Raw genomic sequence first — 8018 nt, 5'->3', positions numbered from 1 at the left:
GCCTGAACTGTTCGCATGATTGCGATAGGAAAATCTAACCACAAGCACTGCGAGCAGTTCAGACGCCTTTCGATGTACTCGATTAATCTAATAAATAGCGGAGATGACGTAAGATGCGAGCTGCCAGGGGGCGTCTTTACAAAATAGCGAGCGCTTGTTTCGCTTGCTCGCCCGGAGATAGAGGCGTCAACAGACCGCAAAGAGCGACCGCTCAATTTAAATAGCCGGCCCCTTTTTCTGAACGAGCGAGCGCAAAGAGCGTCCGGCTCTGAATCAGGCCCTGTGTTCCAAATCCTGGGTAAGGCCCAAGACTTTGGTGTAGCAGGGGTATTATTATTCACATTTGATAAATAGCCCTTTTCTCCCAAAACTCAGACCCACCGTTACTCATTAGCCCTGTATCTGCCCCAGCATTAAATAAATAGTTCATCACCACACCTTAAATTAAAAGGCACTACCGTAACACACTTACTAAATTAAATAGTCCCAACCATTGCACCACCAATAAATAAATATTTTCCCCATTGTCAAATGATGAGTCCTCACCACTGATTATTGGCCCATGCACCACCAACACACTAAGGGCCTGATTCGGAGATGTACAAAATGCTGATATTCGCACATGCGCAGATTGTTTTGCGATCACGCTTGCACAGAGGATCCATTTGCAGAGTGATATTCAGGTACTGAGCATTTGGGGGAGGTAATCGGAGGCGTGTCTGACTGTTGAAATGGCGTTTCTTGCATACATTAGCCATTGCGATGTCCCTCGTTGCATGAGAGCTCTCTGCGTGTTGGAAGAGACGCTGTGTTTGAGACAGGTCAGACTTGTCACATATGCTGCATGGCTGCCCGATCTACATCGAAGTTACCGATGTTTAAGCTGGTGGACGGATATGAGAAGGCAGCCGTGAGCATCTCTATGCTTGGGTATGCATTGGAATTAGCACAGTGACGTGTGGTGAAGTCAATGGCTGAGGAGGCACACATGGGGGTGGCTCTTAGCCTGTCTCAACCCCTACTCACTGAAATTCTTCCCTCACTACACTAAGTTTCAGTGTCTATTGATACTCCTACCTGCATCACAAACTGTGTCTCTTCTCTTCCTCCCCCTGCTGCTGCTGACTGAGCCTGGTCACATGACATATCCAAGGAGTCCATCAGTGCTCAAGGCACACCCTCCCCACACAGTGAGGCATGCCTCTTTTGGCTCTCTTTCTGTGCAGCATTACTGGCCGGAGTGTGGCCCCGCCCCCAGCTCTGCAAGCAGTGTCTGAGAGGTGAGACTGAGCTCTTGTTGCCTCACCTCTCGTCTCCCTGCAGTCCCAGGGAGCTCCAAAAGCTGGTGAGTGTTAACTATAAAAATGACCACAATAAACAAAGAAGATGTTTGTAAGTTAAATTTCAGGAGTGCCTACCCTGACTGCACGTCCCTACAATTTTCGCAGCTGTGTTCCGTGCGAAATCGCACATGCGATTGCATTAGCGTACATTTAGGAAACACAAATGTGCCTTCAATGGACAAATGTAGGGCAGAGTCAAGAATTAAACTAGACATTGGATATGGGTAACGGAGGAGAAGAAGACATTGTCAACAGAGGATGGGGGAAAGATGAGTACAGTTTTAAAAATGTTGAGCTTCAAGAAGGGTTGTGTCATCCAGGATGAAATGGCTGATAGACAGGTGGTAATGCTGGAGAGGACAGAGATCCCAGGAAAGAGGTACATTTAGGTATTATTGGCATAGAGTTGGTAGTGAAAGCCAAAGGAACTGTTAAGCTCATTGAGAGAAGACGTGTAGAGGGAGAAGAGAAGTGGGGCAAGGACAGAACCATGGAGGACCCTGAAGGGAAGGGGAAATGGAAGGAAGGTGTAGGTAGGTGTTTATATGGAGAAGCAGCTGGACATTTAGGAGGTGAACCTGGAGAGGACTCAGTCACAAAGTCCATGTCATGTCTCAGCTCTCTCACCTGCCCAACCAATCCTTCTCCGTATCTACACCTCCCATCGGTTTCAGGATCCCCCATGGTTCTGATAAAGTTGGAAGTGTGTGGTGCGTGGGAAGATTTAGGATGGACAGAAGAGCGCAAGCGGTTTATGTTTTTTGAGTAGGGACCCACTTTGAAATAAATTGGAACATCTGTATCTGCATCGTGGTGCAGAGTGGCCACTGTGAATATGAATTGGGATGAGCAGTTGCACCAGGTAGTGAAGAGCAGTAGAAATAGTGCATCCAGGGCCTCTGGGATTTCTGACAGGTCCTGTTGTATGACCAAGAACATGGACAAGTGGGGACGCCCCATCAGGTTGTCTATGTATAAACTATGCACCTCCTTGTGCACCAACTCTACCACAGCTTGCTGTGTCCTCAAAAGTTGTAGACTTTAGATCCAAGCTTCTTACTTTTAATTGACAAGTTTTGGATATCCTATAACAGCAGGATGGTTAAGCAGTCTCAGGGGGCGATTCAGACCCGGGCACTAAGCTGCGCTCTCTCGCAGCCAAAAGGGGCCGAGTATGCAAATTCCGAGATCGCACTGTCTGGTGTAAGGACGCCCTCTATGTCTTTGAGAGCAACGGCAGAGCGAACGCAAGCCGGTATAAAGATGCACACTTTTCTTTCTTAATACACGTCATCTCCAGGAAGTGTGAGGTAGACCTTACCCTACCGCAAGCACTGCGATCACTGCAGGCTGAAATACAACTAAGTGATGTGTACAATGATGCTTCCATTCTACTTATGGATGCCAATTAAACGCCGTTTTGATGCCCAGACACGCTTGCGAGCGCACCACCACTCCCCCGTTCACAAGCACCTTCCCCTAATACCACCCACAAACGGTGCTATCTGTCACTCAAAGTAGTGTCCAGTCTGTGCACTACGAGCGCACAATTTCCGAGCGCAGTGAGTGACTCGCGCATATTAATGCATACGCATGCGCAGAGGGGCGACAATCGCCCGTAGCGTGCGTCCGCAACTTAGCGTCTGGGTCTGAATCAGGCCCTCAGTGCACTTCAGCTTCACAGGAGTCAGCACAGGGAACTATGCAAATAACATTTCAAACAAGGGGGTCTATTTACTAAGCCTTGGATGGAGATAAAGTGAAGAGAGATAAAGTACCAGCCAACCAGCTCCTGTAATTTTTCAAACACAGCCTGTGAGATGGCAGTTAGGAGTTGATTGGCTGGTACTTTATCTCTATCCAAGGCTTAGTAAATAGACCCCAAGGTGATTTACGAGGTGTTTAAATAAACTCAAATTATCCCAAACTTCTGCTTTGTGGGTGTGAAAAATTGAGCTGGAGAGATGACATTGTAGCCTGAGTGGAATAATCTGACATCACCTGTGGGAGAGAGATGAGGGAATGCATTCTCTGGACATCGATGTGTAAAATGTCCCTAAAAGGTACAGTATAAAATAATAATAATTACAGTAGTTATTATAAATACTGGATGTAGATATATTACAGGCGGCCGGAATGCCAGCAGTCGGAAGCCCGACCCGGGACTAAAGATAGGCGTAGAAATCCCGACACCTATCTTTATCCGTCTTAGCCGCGCGGGGGGAAACGTTAGGTTAGGAACCCTCGGGGGGGGGGGGGTTAGGCTACGTGGAGGGAGGGTTAGGCACCAACGGGGGGTTATGGTTAGGCACTAGGGGGGGGGTAGGGATTGCATACTTACCACTCTGTCGGGATCAGCAGCCGGTATTTCATACCCAACCCAGAAATACATGTTCCATCATTCAAAGCAATAGTTACAGGCTGATTCTTCTCTCAAACAGTGTAACCAACTGTCAGCAAAAGTATTATATAACAGCTAATATAACAAATCTCTATCGTCAGTAAATCAGTAAAAGTCAGTCTCCCTTCTGACAATACTGCACCTAGAAGTGTCCTGTCAGCTATTCTGAGGTTGAGTTGGGTAGTGAATCTCTTATTTACAATCCTGCGCAATTTCATGCTATATCACATTTTGTTTGCGAGTTGAAATATTTCTCTGGCAATAGGGTCGTTCCGCGTCAAGTGGACCAGTTTTCAACAGTGATGGCGCCAAGACCAAAAATATGTGGAGGGGCCCAGCCTGGGTCAGCTTCTAAGGGGACTGGTTGGAGGGGCCTGGCCCAGATCAGCTGCTGAAGGGGACAAATGTCCCTTTATGCGGCCACCGGCACCGCTTCCAGGGGAAACTATTTTTAAATTTTTTTGGAGGGTGGCTCTAGGTGGCCATGCCCATTGTAGTGTAAGGTTTTGCTTAGTATCTAAAACAGCGGTGGTCGAGCCAGTTGCACCAACCCCCACTGTGAGGGCCATGGTTCTGCTACTATTGCATATTGTGCACTGACATTTTTCCCAAAGTTAGTCTGACATATATATATATATATATATATATATATACCAACCTTCATGTAACATTTGTTCAAAATTGGAGATTATCAGATGGGGACCCCTGGTCCACTTGACATGTAATGACCCCATAATGTGTTTTTCCACACCCAAGTTCCACCTAACTCACACACGGTATGTCACAATTTTTGCAAAAATGCCTGCTTCACTGGGCTGCTGTTTTTGCCTAGCAACCTACCATTTATTTTATTGTAGAACTACATGTTCCAGCATGCACTGGAAGACTGTCGGGGAGATGTATCAGGCCTTGAGAAGAGAAAAGTGGAGCAGATCCCAAAGCAACCTCAGCATCTGTCACTTTGAAGTCTGTGCTACTGTAGATACTGTAAATGACAGTTAGAAGCTGATTGGTTTATTTGGGTAACTTCTCCACTGTATCTCTCACCAGCGTGTGCAGGGCTGCTAACAGGTAGGGTGGGGTGGCGTCGGATCCGGACCCTGCTGAGCCCCTCCAGCAAGCCCGGGTATGGTTAATTAGTACCCGCTCCCCCCCTCTCTCTGCGCCCCCGAGTGTCTTATTCAATACAAGCTGTATGCTTAGCTCCTCACTCTACACTTATGATCAATATGTAAAAATCAGCGCTATGCAGTATATGTGGTGCATTTGCATAAACAATTATACTATCAATCTTAAACAAAAAGTAAATAACAAATACAAACAAAAATAGATTGTTTTTTTTTTTAAAGAGATTTTTAAAAGACTCCACCAATTAGAATGGTTGGACCCGGGTGAATGCGGGAATACAATCGGTAAACTATCCCTATCTTTCCCTGATTCTCCCCCGGTGTCTTGCTGCTGGTGGCTGTACTGAGTGGTTCTCCTCCTTAGCAGTGAGGAGAACGAAGAGAGAAAAGAAATTCTGTTTTGTGAGCACTCTTGAATTATTGAATTTGTTTAAAACATAACTTTTATTGTTGCTTAATAATACCTACAGAGCATAACGTATATTGGACAAAGACATACAACATAAAACATAAATACCTCTCCTATCCGGGATTCCTCTGGAGGTTCCTGCATTGCTACGCATACTGCTGCCGCTGCTGCTGTTGCTGCTGGGAGTCGTTCATCATCCCAGAGAGGAAGTAGGAACACCACTACTTCTTTTACTAAGCAATTGACCCTCCAACAGTCCTTAGCGAGGAGGATGAAGTACGATAGCAGTCATCCTGAAGCAAAGCAGATAACTGAGGCCTTGACAGCTAAGTTGGTGTTAGATGTGCGTCCGGTATCCACCATTAGTGCAGTGGGAATTAGACAATTGATGGAGGTAGTGTCCCCGGTACCAAATCCCATCTAGATTCCACTTCACTATTCAGGCGATACTGAGAATGTACAGAGATGTCAGAAAAAGTGTCCTCAGTGTCCTAAAAAATGTGGTTGTACCCAATGTCCACTTAACCACGGACATGTGGACAAGTGGAACAGGGCAGACTAAGGACTATATGACTGTGACAGCCCACTGGGTAGATGTATCGCCTTATGCAGCAACAACAGCAGCGTCACCAGTAGCAGCATCTCAGAAACGCCAGCTCGTTCCAAGGCAGGCTACGCTGTGTATCACCGGTTTCAGTAAGAGGCACACCGCCGACAATCTCTTAGAGAAACTGAGGGAAATTATCGCCCAATGGCTTACCACACTTTGACTCTCCTGGGGATTTGTGATATCTGACAACGCCACCAATATTGTGCGGGCATTACATCTGGGCAAATTCCAGCACGTCTCATGTTTTGCTCACACAATAAATTTGGTGGTGCAGAATTTTCTGAAAAACGACAGGGGCGTGCAGGAGATGCTTTGGGTGGCCGGAGAAATTTCTGCCCGCTTTCGCCATTCAGCGACTGCATGCCGAAGACTGGAGCGCCAGCAAACACTCTTGAACCTGCCCTGCCATCACCTGAAGCAAGAGGTTGTGACGCAGTGGAACTCAACCCTCTATATGCTTCAGAGGATGGAGGAGCAGCAAAAGGTCATTCAAGCCTATACATCCACCTATGACATAGGCAAAGGAGGGGGTATGCACCTGACTCAAGCGCAGTGGAGAATGATTTCCGTGTTGTGCAAGGTTCTCCAGCCCTTCGAACTTACCACACGTGAAGTCAGTTCAGACACTGCCAGCTTGAGTCAGGTCATTCCCCTCATCAGTCTTTTACAGAAGCAGCTAGAGAAAGTGAAGGAGGAGCTAAGATGGAGCAATTCCGCTCGGTATATGGGACTTGTGGATAAAGCCCTTTATTCGCTTTGCCAGGATTCGAGGGTGGTCAATCTGTTGAAATCAGACCACTACATTTTGGCCACCGTGTTCGATCCTAGGTTTAAAGCCTACATGGTGTCTCTCTTTCCGGCTGACACAAGCCTGCAGAGGTGCAAAGACCTGCTGGTGAAAACACTGTCAGCTGAAGCGGAACGTGACACGTCAACAGCTCCTTCTTCATTTTCTCCCGCAACTGGGGCTGCCAGGAAACAACTTAGGTATCCTAAGCAACCCGCTGGCGGTGATGCAGGGCAGACAGGACCAAGGGCCTGATTCAGAGCCGCTCGTAAGCGGCCGCTCGTTCGCACTGAGCGATGTTCACACAACTGCGCATGCGTACGGATTGTAATACGCATGCGCGAACCAGTCAGTGCGGCCGAAAATCGTTTGTTCGCTATATAGTGAATGCCTGCTACTTTGAGTGACAGGAGGAGGCGTATGTGGGTGGTAACGGGGGAAGGTGCTTGAAAATTGGGAGTGGAAATCAGAACGCAGGCGTGCTTAATGGTCAAAACGGGCATTTTATGGGTGTGCATAATTAATACAGCAGCGTCATTGACCACGTCACTTGGTTGTTTTAGAGTCAGAACTGCTCGCAATATAGTGGTAGCAAAAACCAACCACAAGAATAGCGAGCAGTTCATACGCTATTCGATGTACTCGATTAATCTAATAAATAGCGGACATGACGTATGGTGCGAGCGGCAAGGGGTTCTTATTTTTGAAATGCGCCCACTTGTGTGCTTAGCATAGTCATCCAGCTACCTCGGTGCAACCTTTTGGCCTAAAAAGAATATTGTGAGGTGTTTAGAATAGACTGGAATTTAGTGGAAATTAATGTTATTGAGGTTAATAATTGCATAGGAGCAGAAAAAACCACAAATTCTGTGATTTTAGCTGTTTTTATGCTTTTTTCCCAAAAATACAGATCCAAAACACGTTTTGAACACAGCACCCAAAATACAGAAGGGTAGTTTTGGCAAAACCAATCCAGATCCAAAACTAGAGATGAGCCGGTTCGGTTTCCAGAGATCCTAACCCACCTGAATTTAGCAGAACCAATTCGGATCCAAGCAGGCTCGGATGTTCCCGCCTTACTCGGACCTCTCAAATCGAGGCAAAACCATAGAGATGAAATCTTGCGGTTCGCGAGCTTTCGTCTCTATGATCAATGTAGTATATAAGGGACCACGCGACGGACGCCATTTCACTCCGGCTGTGGAGACTGAACTGGGAGGTTTGGTAGTGTAGGGCTGGGAGAGGTGCTGGTGCTGTCTGCTGTGTCCTGGGCTGGTGACTGCTGATCCATTCTGGGCTGGTGCCTGTGACAGCTGTCACTGTGCTGTCTGCTGTGTCCAT

Source organism: Taudactylus pleione, unplaced genomic scaffold (assembly GCF_031769625.1).
Source record: "Taudactylus pleione unplaced genomic scaffold, aTauple2 ptg000493l, whole genome shotgun sequence".
NCBI classification, from domain to species: Eukaryota; Metazoa; Chordata; class Amphibia; order Anura; family Myobatrachidae; genus Taudactylus; species Taudactylus pleione.
This window is presented reverse-complemented; position numbering follows the sequence as displayed.